The following is an 18956-nucleotide window of genomic DNA, read 5'->3' as shown; positions in this document are numbered from 1 at the left end:
ATCATGTGGCCATCGACAGTGCTACAGATAGTTGAATAGCTTCTGGTAAAATTTCCTGAATAAAAGATTATACAAACTATCAAATTGCCAGAGTGGACATTCAGTTTGATCTACTTGTTTGTTTCTTCCCATTTGTTTCTGTCTGCAGTGCTTATAGCACCGATTAACTTTCTATGCTGTAGGTGTAAATTATCTCCTGGAGAAAACCTGATTCTGTTATCTCTAATTCCACAAATTGGAAGACAAAGAAAAAAATCTTTAAATGTGCTTATTTTTGGAGTGGAAGTAATTACACGGAACCTTTAATTTACACATTGGCAGCACGGTAGCATTGTGGATAGCACAATCGCTTCACAGCTCCAGGGTCCCAGGTTCGATTCTGGCTTGGGTCACTGTCTGTGCGGAGTCTGCACATCCTCCCTGCGTGTGCGTGGGTTTCCTCCGGGTGCTCCGGTTTCCTCCCACAGTCCAAAGATGTGTAAGTTAGGTGGATTGGACATGATAAATTGCCCTTAGTGTCCAAAATTGCCCTTAGCGTTGGGTGGGGTTACTGGGTTATGGGGATAGGGTGGAGATGTTAATCTTGGGTGGGGTGCTCTTTCCAGGAGCCGGTGCAGACTCGATGGGCCGAATGGCCTCCTTCTGCACTGTAAATTCTATGATCTATGAACCCTCACATTGTATTTGTCTCCTGTGGAAAATTATGCCTGTCGACCCTGGAGAGCATCACCGTTTGAATCTTGAGGTTACCCTTGTTTATACCAAAAGCTTTTTTTCTTGCACACATGCTTGCTTTAAAGTTTTCAAGTTGTGAACATTAAAGTACTGTTTTAGCGATGGGTGTGGAGGATTTTTGGTTAGATTCTAATTTAACAATGTAGTTGTATTTTTCAAAATGCACAGCACTTCATAATCAGATAAGAAAATATTCCCCATGAACTTTATATTCACTTAGTTAGAGAGTTTGAGATCCCTGAGACTTTTATTTAAGCCCTTGGGTATTGACCTTCTTCCCTGCAGTACACGCACAAATGAAAGCCAGTCTGCAGTGAGGTAAAGGTCAGACTCCTTAAAGCTGGATAAGATGGCTCTTTGCATAGAAATGAACATTTTCCTTCAATTGCAGAAAAGCAAACCATAATGGGCATTGAGCAGAAAAAAATTCACAAACATAAGTTTCTTTTTAAAAATGAGGAGTGAGATAGTGGAGCAAGCAAAATGGATGATCTATGATTTTCTTTTTTTCTCAATCTCTCAGTATAAAACTAGTGTTTCTAATTTAAAGTTTTGGGGGAGTCATCTAAGTTCATGGACTTAATAAACCTGCGCTGCTCATTATGAAACTATAGTAATTTGGTTTAACACAAATTGAATACATCCATCAATACTAAAAGAAACCGGGATAGAAGTATTTTGCGAGTTTTGTTGTATGAGAAACATAATTGGTAATAACCATTCTAGTTGGGCAAAAATGACACTCTGGCTTTGGACCTGGAGCCTAATGGTTTATCATACCTGTTAATCAAATGAATTAAAATATTAAAACTGTAATATTGAAATTTGTGGATGATACCAAATTGTGTAACAAAGTGAGTTATGCATCCAAGAAAGATCTATACTACTCTGTAGTGCTATATAATATATATAGTTGAACCTGACAAAATACAACAAAAATGTTTAGTCACGCTGTTTGTTGCTTGTTAATTTATAGAGTTATTTGAAGTGTGTGTGTGTATGAGTGGATTACCAGATTAAGCATCTGAGGAAGGATGAGACTGAGGTTCCCATGCAGTCATTTACAGCGTGTTATCTTATCTTGGTCACTACTTATGAAAAAAGGTGTTGCCAAAAGGAATAAATGAGGGAGAAAAGGTGAGATATTACAAAGTTAGCAAAAGGAAGCAAAAATGGTAGAAGAAAGAAAATAGATTGTTGTGTTGTAAAGTGTCTTTTAATCTAATGTATCATTCTGCCTACACATTTTAATGTCGTTTTGAGATAGTACGCATTATGACTCATTTGTGGGGGAGGGAATTGTGTTTCAACAAAGTGAAATGGCAGTACAGAGACTAAAAAGAGAAGTAAAGCGAGATGTGAGAAGCATTGTTATTACATATTCAATATCAGTTTTATATGCACCCGAAAGAGAAGCTACCATTTTAAAAAACTTCAGGTGTATTATTGTTTCTAGATCTCTCCAAACCTCATATATCCAGGATAGGCCTGATCATGACTTGGTAAAGATGAATAAAATGGAACCATTTTGTACAATCTGATAATTGGAAGTGTTTTTCACATTTTTATTTTGCAGTTCCTTGAGTATGAAGTCAGTTGTTACTTCAAAATTACAAATTAAAATTTACTATTGCAACAATATGATAAGATCTTATGCAGAAATTGTGAAGCTGAATAAGCCTGCCAACCAGCTTTACGTATTCCAATAACTTGCGGGCTGGAGAATATGTTTGGTACTTTTAAACATTAACTTTGTGACTTTTTAAAAAGATGATTGCTGTTGTAATTTTGTCAGGAAGCAGCAGAAACATAGTATTATAACTTTTATATTCAGATAGTCACCATAATATTCCAAGGTGTCCCTTTAGGAAATTGTGCCACCGAGCACACCTGCAGTGCAGGCTGCAAGGCCATACCTGTTGCTGCGGTTACAGATATAGATGACCAGGCTTGGCTCTCAACTCTGGTTGGCTAGAGGTCAGACATTGGAAAGGAGCTTTAATATTTTAAATTAGAATTATTTGGTCCACCAATGCTCAATTTAAAACAAAAATGTTAAAAATCTTTCTCGGTAGATACTAACACATGTTTTTGCAGGAATGCTGGGGAAGACGATTTTTGTCATTTAGTTTTTGGAATGAGTTCTGATGGTGTTTGAATGTAGTGTCGTGACCCAATTAGGCATTCTTTTCTAATGGCAACAACCACACAAACGTTGGCAGGATTGTAGGTTTGAATAATGAGCACCCAAAGGGCATTAGAAACGACCTGGAATCACTATTATAAAGCTCAGGCAAGAAGTTTTAGAAGTTGAAATTGAGAGATTGTTAGGCACTGTTCCCAGTTCTGAAATACCATAGTGGAGTGCATGAAACTCTTGGTCGGTCGTTCAAGGTTTCTGAATGTTCATGAGCTAATTATTGCCATGTGAAATAAACAGCAGTTAGAGCAAGGAACTGCAGTGTAGTCAGTTTGTATTTTCTTTTATATGGACCTGAGAGACAACCACTCATATTTGTACTGTATTAATGGTTTTCTGACTTTTGTCTTTTGTCATGAATTGGCACATAATACTGTATCCATTTGTGTTCATTATACTTTGGGATGGTCCGTGGTGCATCCTCAGTAGAATCTGTGGAATAAATACTGCAATGTTTCATGCCACACAAAACGTTCACTGTGATTTTAGAAAAGTAATTAACTATAATATTGAAAAGACTTGAGGTTCTGAACAGCACATTTGACAAATCCAGGATCTACTTTTTAAATAAATTTAGAGTACCCAATTCTTTTATTTTCCAATTAAGGGGTAATTTAACGTGGCCAATCCACCTAACCTGCACATCTTTGGGCTGTGGGGGTGAGACCCACACAAATACGGGCGAATGTGCAAACTCCACACGGACAGTGACCCAGGTCCTCGGCGCCATAGAACATAGAACGATACAGCGCAGTACAGGCCCTTCGGCCCTCGATGTTGCACCGACATGGAAAAAAACTAAAGGCCATCTAACCTACACTATGCCCTTATCATCCATATGCTTATCCAATAAACTTTTAAATGCCCTCAATGTTGGCGAGTTCACTACTGTTGCAGGTAGGGCATTCCACGGCCTCACCACTCTTTGCGTAAAAAACCCACCTCTGACCTCTGTCCTATATCTATTACCCCTCAATTTAAGGCTATGTCCCCTCGTGCTAGCCACCTCCATCCGCGGGAGAAGGCTCTCGCTGTCCACCCTATCTAACCCTCTTATCATTTTGTATGCCTCTATTAAGTCACCTCTTAACCTTCTTCTCTCTAACGAAAACAACCTCAAGTCCATCAGCCTTTCCTCATAAGATTTTCCCTCCATACCAGGCAACATCCTGGTAAATCTCCTCTGCACCCGTTCCAAGGCTTCCACGTCCTTCCTATAATGAGGCGACCAGAACTGTACGCAATACTCCAAATGCGGCCGTACTAGAGTTTTGTACAACTGCAACATGACCTCATGGCTCCGGAACTCAATCCCTCTACCAATAAAGGCCAACACACCATAGGCCTTCTTCACAACCCTATCAACCTGGGTGGCAACTTTCAGGGATCTATGTACATGGACACCGAGATCCCTCTGCTCATCCACACTACCAAGAATTTTACCATTAGCCAAATATTCCGCATTCCTGTTATTCTTTCCAAAGTGAATCACCTCACACTTCTCCACATTAAACTCCATTTGCCACCTCTCAGCCCAGCTCTGCAGCTTATCTATGTCACTCTGTAACCTGCAACATCCTTCCGCACTGTCTACAACTCCACCGACTTTAGTGTCGTCTGCAAATTTACTCACCCATCCTTCTGCGCCCTCCTCTAGGTCATTTATAAAAATGACAAACAGCAACGGCCCCAGAACAGATCCTTGTGGTACGCCACTCGTAACTGAACTCCATTCTGAACATTTCCCATCAACTACCACTCTCTGTCTTCTTTCAACTAGCCAATTTCTGATCCACATCTCTAAATCACCCTCAATCCCCAGCCTCCGTATTTTCTGCAATAGCCGACCGTGGGGAACCTTATCAAATGCTTTACTGAAATCCATATACACCACATCAACTGCTCTACCCTCGTCTACCTGTTCAGTCACCTTCTCAAAGAACTCGATAAGGTTTGTGAGGCATGACCTACCCTTCACAAAACCATGCTGACTATCCCTAATCATATTATTCCTATCTAGATGATTATAAATCGTATCTTTTATAATCCTCTCCAAGACCTTACCCACCACAGACGTTAGGCTCACCGGCCTATAGTTACCGGGGTTATCTCTACTCCCCTTCTTGAACAAAGGGACCACATTTGCTATCCTCCAGTCCTCTGGCACTATTCCTGTAGCCAATGATGACCTAAAAATCAAAGCCAAAGGCTCAGCAATCTCTTCCCTGGCTTCCCAGAGAATCCTAGGATAAATCCCATCCGGCCCCGGGGACTTATCTATTTTCACCTTGTCCAGAATTGCCAACACTTCTTCCCTACGCACCTCAATGCCATCTATTCTAATAGCCTGGGTCTCAGCATTCTCCTCCACAATATTATCTTTTTCTTGAGTGAATACTGACGAAAAGTATTCATTTAGTATCTCGCTTATCTCCTCAGCCTCCACACACAACTTCCCACCACTGTCCTTGACTGGCCCTACTCTTACCCTAGTCATTCTTTTATTCCTGACATACCTATAGAAAGCTTTTGGGTTTTCCTTGATCCTACCTGCCAAAGACTTCTCATGTCCCCTCCTTGCTCGTCTCAGCTCTCTCTTTAGATCCTTCCTCGCTTCCTTGTAACTATCAAGCGCCCCAACTGAAACTTCACGCCTCATCTTCACATAGGCCTCCTTCTTCCTCTTAACAAGAGATTCCACTTCTTTGGTAAACCATGGTTCCCTCGCTCGGCCCCTTCCTCCCTGCCTGACTGGTACGTACTTATCAAGAACATGCAATAGCTGTTCCTTGAACAAGCTCCACATATCCAGTGTGCCCAACCCTTGCAGCCTACTTCTCCAACCAACACATCCTAAGTCATGTCTAATGGCATCATAATTGCCCTTCCCCCAGCTATAACTCTTGCCCTGCGGGGTATACTTATCCCTTTCCATCACTAACGTAAAGGTCACCGAATTGTGGTCACTGTTTCCAAAGTGCTCACCTACCTCCAGATCTAACACCTGGCCTGGTTCATTACCCAAAACCAAATCCAATGTGGCCTCGCCTCTTGTTGGCCTGTCAACATATTGTGTCAGGAAACCCTCCTGCACACATTGTACAAAGAATGACCCATCTAATGTACTCGAACTATATCTTTTCCAGTCAATATTTGGAAAGTTAAAGTCTCCCATAACAACTACCCTGTTACTTTCGCTCTTTTCCAGAATCATCTTCGCCATCCTTTCCTCTACATCCCTAGAACTATTAGGTGGCCTATAGAAAACTCCCAACAGGGTGACCTCTCCTTTCCTGTTTCTAACCTCAGCCCATACTACCTCAGAAGAAGAGTCCCCATCTAGCATCCTTTCCGCCACCGTAATACTGTCCTTGACTAGCAGCGCCACACCTCCCCCTCTTTTGCCCCCTTCTCTGAGCTTACTAAAACACCTAAACCCCGGAACCTGCAACAACCATTCCTGTCCCTGCTCTATCCATGTCTCTGAAATGGCCACAACATCGAAGTCCCAGGTACCAACCCATGCTGCCAGTTCCCCTACCTTATTTCGTATACTCCATGAGGCAGCAGTGCTAACTACAGCGGCACCGTGCAGCTTGTCCGGGATCTATTTTTGACATCCCAGCAAAACGGCCCTTGATTTGATGTGAAACAATTTTAAAACTAGTTAAGTGCAAGTTGACTCTAAATATAGTTTAATTTGGAAGGCAAAATATCTGATGTATTGCAAAGAACATGGCTTGGGAAATCATGAAGAAAAAATTTGATTTGTGTCTTTGCGCCCTTAATCTTGTCAGTGGATGATTTCTTGTATATAAAAATGTAGGATTGGTAAAGTGTAAACACTTTAGTCACCTTTAGATTTAAAGGCTAGTTACCAATTACAGATGAAAACAATACTCCACCCACAAAATAAGCATGCCAGTTTTAATGCTATGTCCTATGTAAGGATACAACTCTTGACTTCCCCCAGCTTAAATTGCATTAAAGAGCATCCACCAGAATGCATTCATTCCTAAAACACAATTTGTGGCCCCAAAGCATTGTGCTGTAATGGGAATGGAGTGAGTACTGACCCCAGGCTCAATGGTAACTTTTAAGGTATGAGCAGGTCTATGAAAGCATAGGTGCTTAAGGGGAAGGTTGCCACTACATTTGACGTTTCTCATGAATACTTCTTTCCTGTAACAACTTACACCGAAGACCTCATCCAACAGCTGCCAGTCGGAAAACTGAATGCTGCAGCATCAAATGCTGGAATGTATCAGATTTCACTTTCTGTGGCAAAGCACATCTAATTCAGTTTTTGCACAAACTTATTTTCAAGTTTCTGTCAATCTATTCGTCCTTAAAAACATTTACTATCTTCACTGGTATGTACATTTACTGCATGTCTTGGCTTCATTTGTTATGTTCTTTGTCGTATTGGTTGAGGCCCTATTATTAAGTTACTGCATTAAGCATGGAGTGGCTTCAGTTACCTGTAGTACATTGCCTCACCCAAATACAGAATATTGACAGCTCACGTCTGGGTTTGTCAAGAAGATGATGTACAAATAATTGGCCAAGTTGGGTTTTAGGTTTGCTACCAGGGTCTGGACAGATTCAATTCAATTTAATTGGCACTATCATTGAGACCATAGGATAGTGGATGTGAGGAAGGGGAAGAAAGGTCTCATTTCTGCCTGAGACAGTCTTTCTTTGGTCCAGATGACTGCCTTCAGTATTGTTAAATGTCCATGATTCAAAATATGAAATCGAGCAACAAAGCAGATATATTTAATGTGTTGAATTGCTGTGCTGAGCCCTTGAAAATATATAATTGGGAAAATTTTTGTTTACATTTATGATATTGAGAGATAGGAAACGTACACAAAAATCATTTGACCCAAGGATGCAGTGCAAGAAGGGTCATTACAAAATGGTTTATTTTTTAAAATTCTAAGTATACATTTATCTGCTGAACTATTGAACTGAAATAAATGCCATGTTAGCTGAAGTTGAAGAAACTGTAATGCATTTTTATCATACAATGTTTGTGGCAAAATTCCAAAAACATCACAACTTGTATAATAATTGGAAACAATTTTTTCCCTTTATCTTGAGTCTCTAAACATGTGGTTCTATTCTTCAAATAGTTCCCTTTTTTTGTTGCTCAAAAGAACAATGGAGACTGCCCTTGTTCCCCAACCACCTTCACCAGTGCCCTCTCCAAATTTTAGTGTTTCCGCCCCGTGTTCGGATCTGTTCAATAGCTCTATTGCCTCTACTTTTGATGCAATTCTTCCCATCAGGTCATAGAATTACTACAGTGCAGAAGGAGGCTATTTGGTCCATTGAATCTGTACCGACCCTCCGAAAGAGCGCTCTACACCCAGGTCCACTTCCCCCGCCCTATCCCCATAACCTAACCTGCACGTTCCTGGACACTAAAGGGCAATTTAGCATAGCAAATTCACCTAACCACATCTTTGGACTGTGGGTGGAAACCGAGCACCCAGATGAAACCTACGAAGACACGGGGATAATGTGCAAACTCCACACAGACAGGTTGGAATCGAACCTGGGTCCCAACTTATAAAAGGCCTGACTTGTAATGTTGCATATAACTTGACAATTTAAAGCATGGAGTCATAGTCATTTACAGCACTGAAGGAGCCATTTGGCCTATGGTGTCTATGCCAGCTATATGTGAAGCAATATACTCAGTCCTTTTCCTCCACTTATCTCTGCAGCCCTGCAGTGTATTTCCATAAAGTGCCCATGCAGTTTCTTTTTGAAATCATTGGTCAACTCTGCTTCCACCACCCGCATGGCTAGTGGGTTCTAGGGCATTATTATTTGTTGCATAAAAATAATTCTTACTCATTCCTTTGACATTTATTACCCAGAATCTTAAACCAGTGTCCATGTTGAACACCATTTGCAAGAAGCACTGAGGATGGCTTGGGTACAGAATGTACTCTGGGTGGGGTGTTTGATGTCCATCACCAAGACTGGCTTGGTAGCTATACTACTGACCGAGCTGGTGAATTCTGAAGGGCATAACTATGAGGCTGGGCATGTGGTGAGAGAACCAACATTAGGGAAAAGCCTACTTGACCTTGTCCTCTCCTGTCTACCTATCACAGGTATAGCTGCTATCCATAATCGTGATATTGGTAGGAGTTACCACTGTGCAATTTTTGTGGAGACTAAGTACTATCATCACACCAAACATTGTTAATTGTGCCATTATTTCCCTGTTAAAAGGGCTAGATTTAGAACAGCTCAAAATTGGCATCCATGAGATACTGCAGCAGAATTGTATTCCACTGTAATCTGTACTCTGAAAGCTTGGCTCATCGCTCACCTTCCATTACTACCAAGCCAGGTGACTATGCGTAGAGAGAATGCAAGAAACTAAACCCGGTGTACCTATAAGGTGCTGATCCTGGTGAAGCTATTACAGCAGGGCCATATGCATGGTAAACAGCAGAAGCAGCTTGTCTTGGAGCTAAATATTCCACGCCCAACAGATCATGTTAAAGTTCTACAGTTGTGGCTCAACCACTAATGAAAGGTGGTAGATAATTACAACAACTGATGGGCCCTTGAACATTCCCATTCTCGATGATGGTAGAATCCAGAGTGTGACTAGAAAAAGCAAGACTCAAGCTGTCACAATTCTTCAGCCAAAAATTTCAAATGAATAACCTATCTCAACTTTCTCATGATGCCCCCACCATTACAGATGCTAACCTTCAACCAACTCGATTCGCTCCACGTGGTGTCAAGAAATAGTTGAGTACACTGAATGCAGCAACGGCTATGGGCCCCAATAACATTCTGTCTATTCTGATAACATGTCAATCACAATTACTGCGGACTAATTCTTCAGAACTAGCCATGCCTCTAACCAAACTGTTTTCATATAATTACGACACTGGCATCTACCCAACATTGTGGAAAAGTGTAGTGCTTTTTGTGGACAGGACAATCTGCTGCGTATTGTCCCATCAGCCTACATTTAATTATCAACCAAACAATGGAAGGTCCCATTGATGGTACTACTAAATGACACGTTCTCACCAATGACCTGCTAATTAGTGGCCAATTTGAGCTGTGCCAGTATTACTCCACTCCAGATCTCATTATGGTTTTGGTAAAAACATGGTCGAAAGAGCTGAATTCTCGAGGTGAGGTGTGAGTGACTGCAAACGTGTGGCTTTAAGGAGCTCTTGTAAAATTGAAGTCAGTGAGGATCAGGGGGAAAGCTTCACTGGTTGGAGTCATCCTAAGCACAAAGGAAGATGGCTATCACCATTGTAGGCCAATTATCTTAGTCCTAGTGCATCCATTCCCAATGCATCCGCCCTGCAGAAGTTCCCCAGGGCAGTGTCCTAGGCCCTGCTCTCTTCAGCTTCGGCATGGTAGCACAGTGGGTAGCACTTTTGCTTCAAAACGCCAGCATTCTAGGTTCGATTCCCCGCTTGGGTCACTGTGCGGAGTCTGCACGTTCTCCACGTGTCTGCATGGGTTTCCTCTGGGTGCTCCAGTTTCCTCCCACAAGTCCTGAAAGACGTGCTGTTAGGTGAATTGGACATTCTGAATTCTCCCTCCATATACCTGAACAGTCGCCAGAATGTGGCGACTCTGGGATTTTCACAGTAACTTCATTGCAATGTTAATGTCAGCCTACTTGTGACAATAAAGATTATTTATTCGTGTATTAATAACTGTCACATCATTATAAGGCCAGAAGTGGGGATGTTCACTAATGATTGCAGTGTTCAATCCCTTTTAACTATTTTTCAGATAATTTAGCAGTCCATAGCTGAATGCAGCAAGAGCTGGACAACAACCAGTCTTGGGCTGAAAAGTGGTATTTACATGTGTCGCACAAGAGCTCAGAAATGACTATTTCTAACGAGAGATGGTCTGAACTCCTTCCTTTGACATTTAATGGCATTGCATCGTTGCACCCACTATCCATATCCTGCGAGTCACTATTGACTAGAAACTTAACTGGACCAGCCACATACATTGGCTATGAGAACATGTCAGAGGCTGAGTATTCTATAGAAAGTAGCTCCCCTTCTCAATAGGAGGGGTTATTGGATTAAGGGGATGGGGTGGAAGTGAGGGCTTAAGTGGGTTGGTGCAGACTCGATGGGCCGAATGGCCTCCTTCTGCACTGTATGTTCTATGTTCATAAACAAGATTGTTTCACATTGGTCCTGTCCACGTGCAAAACGCTACATTTAACATACTTAAAGAATAATTCTATAATGCTTTGTGGATCGCAGAGAATCCCGTGGATCTTTACAGACAACAAAATAAGTTTGAAGTGCGATTACTGTTGTAATGTAGGAAATTTAATTTAAAGCAACATGCTGCCTTTTAAAATGATGGTTTATGCCATGATGGTCAGTGATGGTGAATATGGGAAATGTGGCATATAGATGATCTTTTTTCAAAGTTGTGTTGATTTGAGGACTAGATGTTGGCCATGATGTCAGATGCACACCAATATCTTTCAGAGGATCTTTTTATGTTGATCATGGCGGTCAGGGGCCTTGGTTTAACATCTCATTGAAAGGTGATACCTCTCAACATTGAAATCTTCCTCAGTACTGCACTGAAGAGTCATCTTAGACTTTTATGCGCGAGTTGCTGGATTTAGACCTGTAACCTTTTGAATCAAGGCAAGCTATGACTGAGCTGCGAGTTATTCACCATCACCTTCTCCATTGAGCTTCTAATTGTTCTAGTAGCAGCTTTTGTTGCTTTTAATTGTGTATGATCTCTGTCTCTGTTCTCCTATGAATATCTTTCTTCACTCTATAGAAATATTTTTGTGCCTGTGCCAGCTCCGCTGGTAAAATCCAAAACTAACCACTAATACAAAAGGAAAATGCTGTGGATGCTGGCAAGCTGAATTTAAAAACAAAAAAAACACTGAAAACATTAACACAGCATTTGTGGAGAGCAACAGAGTTAGCATTTCAAGTCGATGACCTTTCATCATAACCGATGAGCCATGATTAACCACACTGCCCTGCTTTTTATTGCCATAGCTTTGCATTTTTCACCAACGTTTCAAAATGGGATATTTGAAAACTTAGTGCTTGTTCATTTTGAATTTTTGATAAACATTTAAATGGGCTGTTGCACAAATTTGTGAATCATTTATTTTTAACTTATTTCCTGTAAATCCTAAGCCAAGCCTGGTAAGTGGGTCCAAAATTGTAAATGGTTTAAAGTTCAGCTTCTAAACTCCTAACTTCTCTCCAAATTTGGCGCTATAATTTATAAAGATGGTGGACAGTAGCACAATTTTTTGTTTCTGTGGTGCTAAAGGATTTATTCAATTTTCGACACTAGGAATTTATATTACTTTTCAAAGATTGATATTTAAGTGAAGTAACGTGTTTTGTATTTCTATTTACTTTGATAACAGCTGTTAGAGACAGTCTGCAGTAATGTTCTGAGCTGGCAACACCTTGCTTTACGTTTCCATCATCACCTTCGACTCCAAAGCTGTTGCCATGCTGGTTTTATGCAGTTCAACAATCAGAGCTTCTTTCGGATAAACATTGTTGAAATCAAACCAGTTGTCAAATCAAATCATCTGATGCTCTCTTCTGCTCATACTCAGTCAGGATCAAACCAGTACACGTACTTGGTTCGGATCTCAAACCAGACATTGTTTATCACTGAAAAGGCCTATTTCTACATTGGAAACATCATCCAACCATACCACCAACTTTGCTGAAATCTAGGGTGGCATGTGGTGCAGTGGTTAGCACTGGGACTGCGGCACTGAGGACCCGGGTTCGAATCCCGGCCCTGGGTCACTGTCTGTGTGGAGTTTGCACGTTCTCCCCATGTCTGCATGGGTTTCATCCCCATAACCCAAAGATATGCAGGTTAGGTGGATTGGTCAGGCTAAATTGCCCCTTAATTGGAAACAAAAAATTGGGTACTCTAAATTTATTTTAAAAAACTTTGCTGAAATCAAGTCTATGCTTTTGTTAACTCGAGGCTTGATTTTTCTGCACTGTTCTTGCCAGTTTTACAAGCTCCACAAACTCCAACTCACCAGTGCTCTCCTTATCCAAGTCGTCATGGATTCTCTTCCTAACCTTTTCTGTCATTGCTGCTTCTCTCCCATACTGCAGAAGCCTTGAGATAATTTGTTAAGTTAAAGCTACAATGTGAATGTTAATTGCTGTACACTGTACTGGCTACTTTGGTTGATATTGGCATTTTCTCCACACGCAGATGATACAATCTTCAAAGTGCAATTAAAATTCGTTGCAATACATTTTACATTGTCATCTGATAACATAATGATTAATGTTTTCTTGGGTTAGCCCTGCAGCCTCATGGCGCCGAGGTCCCAGGTTTGATCCTGGCTCTGGGTGACTGTCCGTGTGGAGTTTGCACATTCTCACCGTGTTTGCGTGGGTTTCACCCCGCAACCCAAAGATGTGCAGGTTAGGTGGATTGGCCACTGTAAATTGCCCCTTAATTGGGAAAAAAATGAATTGGGTACTCTAAATAAAAAATTAAAAAATGATGTTTTCTTTGTTCTTGGTTTCCAGACATTTACCATTCATGCTTAAGACACGCTGAAGATCTATGATGTAATGGATACTCCAGAGATGATGGATGGATTCTGATGGATGCTGACTGAAGATCTGCATTTCATGTGGTATGTTGTATTTTCTTTGGACTGCTATTCTGCTTATTATTGTGAGATTATTTACCAGTGCCCCATCTTCAATTGGCTAAGACTTACCAATCGTTATTGGCTTGCAAAAGCTTTTGTAAACTATATAAAGTCAATGAGTTGTGCTGGAATCAGAGCATCATTTACTTCCTGTTTAGCGTTAACCATCTTGGGATGTGGAGAAAAGCTCTCGTGTTTGGAGCCTTGAAAACAGCAGCTGTCTTGATTTGTCACTATCATGCATCGTATATTTGTCCCTCTTCGCAAACTGAAATGGAAACCACAATGGAAGACAAAAAGCAAAATACGGCAGATGCTGTTATTGTTTCCAGTGTTTCCAGATGTTGTCAGTCAGCTGGGCAGGTAGCAACTGTGAGAAAGGATCAATCAGTTAGTTTAGCATTTCAGGTCTATTACCCATCATCAAAACTGGAAAATGTTAAATACCCTGAAAGATTAAGTTTTCTTTGCCCTTTCCTCCTAAATGGTATGGTGTTTTCCTAAAATTTATATGGATTAAGATGAGTTTGTTGGGTTAACATTCATGGCAAGCTCAGTATAGTTTTTTAATAAACACATTCTCCAGTTTTATTTTTAAATCTCTTTTTTGTGTTGTCTCATGATTTTGACTAAGATTGGGAACTTGGGAATAAGATCTGTTGTGGTAGATTTGTGATACAAATCATATGATTTGTATGTTTGGTAGTTCATTTATGTATTGCTGGCTGGATGAGGTCTGGTCATTTGTGTGTTTTCTGAGGGCAGCACGGTGGCGCAGTGGGTTAGCACTGCAGTCTCACGGCGCCGAGGTCCCAGGTTCAATCCCGGCTCTGGATCACTGTCCGTGTGGAGTTTGCACATTCTCCCCGTGTTGCGTGGGTTTCGCCCCACAACCCAAAGATGCGCAAGGTAGGTGGATTGAACACACTAAATTGCCCCTTAATTGGAAAAAATGAATTGGGTACACTAAATTTCTTTTAAAAAATTAAAAATTTGTGTTTTTAATAACTTCAATCCTACTTGAAAAGAGATAAGGTTAAGACTGAACAGGTAGAGAAGAGCTTTATTCTCCTTTTGTGCAGGATGAGATTTGTGGTCTATTCAGCTGTTAGAAACAGCTAACTCTGATCCCGGGCGGAGGACAAAGCTGATCATTTAGGGTTGCTTACTGATCAGGGACGTGAATCCCTTGCAGCAGGCAATCTGTGTTTCAAATCCTACAGCTTTTCTTCTTGGAAAGGTGTACTTTTATTTCTGTTGTCGGTATCCTTGAGCGAGGAGAATAAAAATTGATTGGGTTCCTGTTGACTTTACAGAGGTTCTCATGCATGGTAGCGTCTTCAAGAGCTTATTGATTCATTGAGTTTCAGCATGTTTTATATTAACATTCCATATCACAGCCTACACAGATAAAAATCACCGAGTTTAAAGTTAAGATTTTTCTCTTGGTGTGTACGTTTACTAATATATGACCGTTTAAGACTGAAATTAGGAAACCTATCTACAGGCAAAAGGGTGTGAGAAGTTTGAAATTCTTTCCAAAATGGCTGCTAGATCGATTAATTTTAGACCTTGACAGTAGGTCACCATGATCTAATTGAATGGTGGAAGAGGCTCGAGAGGCTAAACAGTACACTCTTGTTCCTCTGTTCTATTTGCATGTTGGCTTAATCCAGAATTCTTTTCGTAATGTTTTGCTCAGACTTGAATAGTACAAAGCAGAACGGTCAGACAATGCATTTGCAGAGGAATTAGGTATATGAATTAGGGGCAGCACGGTAGCATTGTGGATAGCGCAATTGCTTCACAGCTCCAGTGTCCCAGGTTCGATTCCGGCTTGGGTCACTGTCTGTGCGGAGTTTGCACATCCTCCTCGTGTGTGCATGGGTTTCCTCCGGGTGCTCCGGTTTCCTCCCACAGTCCAAAGATGTGCAGGTTAGGTGGATTGGCCATGATAAATTGCCCTCAAGTGTTGGGTGGGGTTACTGGGTTATGGGGATAGGGTGGAGGTGTTGACCTTAGGTAGGGTGCTCTTTCCAAGAGCCGGTGCAGACTCAAATGGGCCGAATGGCGTCCTTCTGCACTGTAAATTCTATGATATCTATGATGACAGGAGGCTAAGGCAGTATGTGCTCCAAAATAATATTCAAATATGTTGGTTGACGACACCTTTCTATCATTGTTATCAAATATTCTAAAATTTTGAATGGCTCAGTTTTGCCAGTAGGCATGTTGAAGGACAATAAAAGTGGATATATTATCTTTTGTCCCTAATTATCTAAGGTAATGGCAGCTTGACCACCACGATCGTGTTCACTACCCACTACCCAAGAATTACTATAGCATCATCCTTGATGGGGTTGAAATGGGCTCTTTCAGGACTGCTGATCAGCCCATTATTAATATTGTGGGATAAACACCGGCTGCAGCGCACTGCAACAGAGTGACAAAGGCTATACAAAACCAGAACTTTGGGGGGAATTTGTAATTGGTCTTTGAATGGCTCCTGAACATATACATTCCAAATCAAAGCCAAATCCTTTCTTTCCCTACCTCACCAGCTCTCTCTGGATGACATTCCAAATTTGACAGAAAGGGACTGTATTTGATTTCTGACTCTCCTATCAGTTTTCTCACTTACCCTTTAGGAATTTAATTCTTCCCCGACAACCTTTTGGTCTTGAGGAAGAGGCCGGGAGCGTGGAAGTTGCAGGTGCAAGGCCATGTCACAATCTTTGTTAATATTACAAATAACAACAATAACGTTGCATTTATATAGCATCTTTAATATAGCAAACAACCCCAAAGTGCTTACTGTAGCCTTGACAAACAAATTTGACATCAAACCACATGAAATAATAGGGCAGGTGACCAAAAGCTTGGTCAAATAGGTAGGTTTTTGAGGAGCATCATAAAGGAGTAGTGAGAGGCAGAAAGGTTTAGGGAAGGAATTCCAAAACTGGAGGCTCAGGTAGCGGAAGGCACAGCTGTCCATATTGGAAAAAAGAAAATTGGGGATGATTGAGGACAGAATTGGCGGATCATGGAAAGTGTAGGATTGTGGGTTTGAAGGCGGTTGTAGAGAAAGGGGGGAAGCACTGAAATATTGCTGGAAAGAGCTTGCCTTGCAGGCATGATAACTGTTCACTTTGTCTCTGATGGGATGGAGGGCATGGCAGGGTGGGGGGATGGAATTCGCCCAACTATTAAAATAGAGTTTAAATACATGGGGCCATGCTTGACATAGGAGAAACTTAAAAGCAGCATTGCTATGCTAAATAATGAATTTCCCTTTTAGTTGCTTTTGGTATGTGGGTATAACATATAGAATACCATAAGGGAGGGGGAAGGTTTTGTGCATGCAAAAAGGAGCGATTTCATAGCTTATCCCTGTCTTGTGCAAAAATATATTGGTGGAGAGTGAAATTGACAGGGATTTAGAGATTGGTTCTGATTGATGCAGTCAGATGTCATGTTGTGTTAAGTACTTGAAGCATATATTATAGAGACTATCACTAGTTAGAGCTGTGCATACAAAATAAATGCAAACCATGCAACTTACTGAACTAGATGTTTCTCATCAAGCCCCCATCACTTTGACAAATCTTGTCAGAATGTAAATCTGACCTCCTGACCTCGAGTGTGACAACAACTGCCGTTGAAGATGGACTGCCAACTTTATTGGTATTTGCCTTGATGCATGTTTGCAGATAGTTTCTTTCCCATCTCTTCTGATGTTGCGGGCACTTGCTAGGGTGCTGTTCCACAGCCAGTAGTTCATATCTATTACATCATCCAAGTGGCTGTTCTTAATGTGGAAGCAAAATGGTGAGACTTGGAAGGAAAATCATTTCATGAGGATCTTGCGTCCAAATCCAAGCCTGTCTTCCCTTGACCGTTCCAGTTGGTAGCACTAGATGACAACCAGGAGAACTCTTACTGACTTCTTCCCCGATCCATACTGCCCAGGGTTAATTGTTTCTCCAACTAAGGTCAGGAAACATTGCATGGACTAGCAATCAAATTGAGTTTTCTTTCCAGCATTACTAACTCCGGAGCCCTGGGAAGTGTGTAAAGCCATCCAAATTTAACAATGTGTTAATGTAAATTTGGTAGCAAATATGTTTTTGGGGAGCTTTTAAATGCAGAGTTGTGTTTTTAAAAAATTGTGCACGTTAAGGTTCAAAAACAACTGTAACTTGCCTGCACTTCCAAGTTGCTTAGTAATGGCTGGTTGTCTCACTTAACTTCGTCCCAAACTGTGTGAGACAATTTTGTTGCAACTGGGTGTTTTCTTTTGTGGAATTTAAAGATGTATCTTATGGTGGGTAGGACTTGTCCTAATCATTTAAATATTGTACTTTCTAGTACTTTTTAAGTGCTTCTCACTAGCATATGAACCAAAATATAAAATACACTGCTGATTTTAAACCGAATAACTAATTACTGTCATACTAGGAGTTACAATTTGTACACAACGGTACTTGGAACATTTACAATGATGGCTCAGTAGTACAACTAGGCTGGACTCAGATTCTGTCAAGACAATTAAAGAGCTGAGATCAATAATGTTTGATAACCTGCATGATGTAAAGTGCAACCAGATTAATGAGCTACAAATCAATGGGGATTAGAAAATCTGTCATGTGACACTATTTGGATTCAACATGAGATATTGCTACATCAGATATTGGTTACAATAGGGAAAACGGGAGCGGATTGAGGGCTGTGGAATTAGCGCATCAGGTGACCTGACTATTTATTTGGATCAAATATGAATTCAAAGCTAGTTGTCATTTAGTGCTACGTTCTCTCTTCCTCTCACCTGAGGAAGGAGCTGTGCTCCGAAAGCTCGTGATTCGAAACAAACCTGTTGGACTTTAACCTGGTGTTGTAAGACTTCTTTGGAATTGAGCATTCTTGAATTATCATTGGTTAATAACAGTGCCAAATCTAGCAGTTTATTCTTTTGCCGATACAAATCAATTCAATGTGTCAGTCCTGTTCTAATACCAATTGGCATTGAAAGTAGACCAAAAGGTACTTGTTCTGTATGATGACCTCTGGTTTGTCCAGTCTTCACAGCAGCTTGCAGCAAATGATAGGTTCCTCAAACATGAGACTCTTGTGCCGTAGAAATATTTGCGAAGACACAACAGAGAATTTGTTTGAATTTGTTTGCATTCGTCAAGCTTGAGGCATGTTGGTGCTGGGAAATGGAAGCCGTTACCTTTTTTGGGCACCCATTGCTGGCATCCAGAACTCTGAGTCTTCAGTATAACGGGGCCAAACGTGGAGTGTTAA

The 18956-nt window shown here is 41.0% G+C and overlaps 1 protein-coding gene across 3 annotated transcripts in view; it reads left to right on the top strand.

Annotated features, from left to right (window-relative positions):
- The window catches only part of atxn1a (ataxin 1a), a 400286-nt gene that overhangs the window by 220331 nt on the left and 160999 nt on the right, over positions 1-18956 (top strand). For all 3 annotated transcript variants that reach the window (XM_038797053.1, XM_038797054.1, XM_038797055.1), the window contains one exon: positions 13525-13634. The gene's annotated coding sequence lies outside the window, so the exon portion shown is untranslated. The remainder of the gene's footprint in view (positions 1-13524; positions 13635-18956) is intronic.

Source organism: Scyliorhinus canicula, chromosome 5 (assembly GCF_902713615.1).
Source record: "Scyliorhinus canicula chromosome 5, sScyCan1.1, whole genome shotgun sequence".
Classification (NCBI taxonomy): domain Eukaryota; kingdom Metazoa; phylum Chordata; class Chondrichthyes; order Carcharhiniformes; family Scyliorhinidae; genus Scyliorhinus; species Scyliorhinus canicula.
The sequence above is the reverse complement of the archived record's forward strand: the minus strand, read 5'-3'. Positions and strand labels throughout refer to the sequence as shown.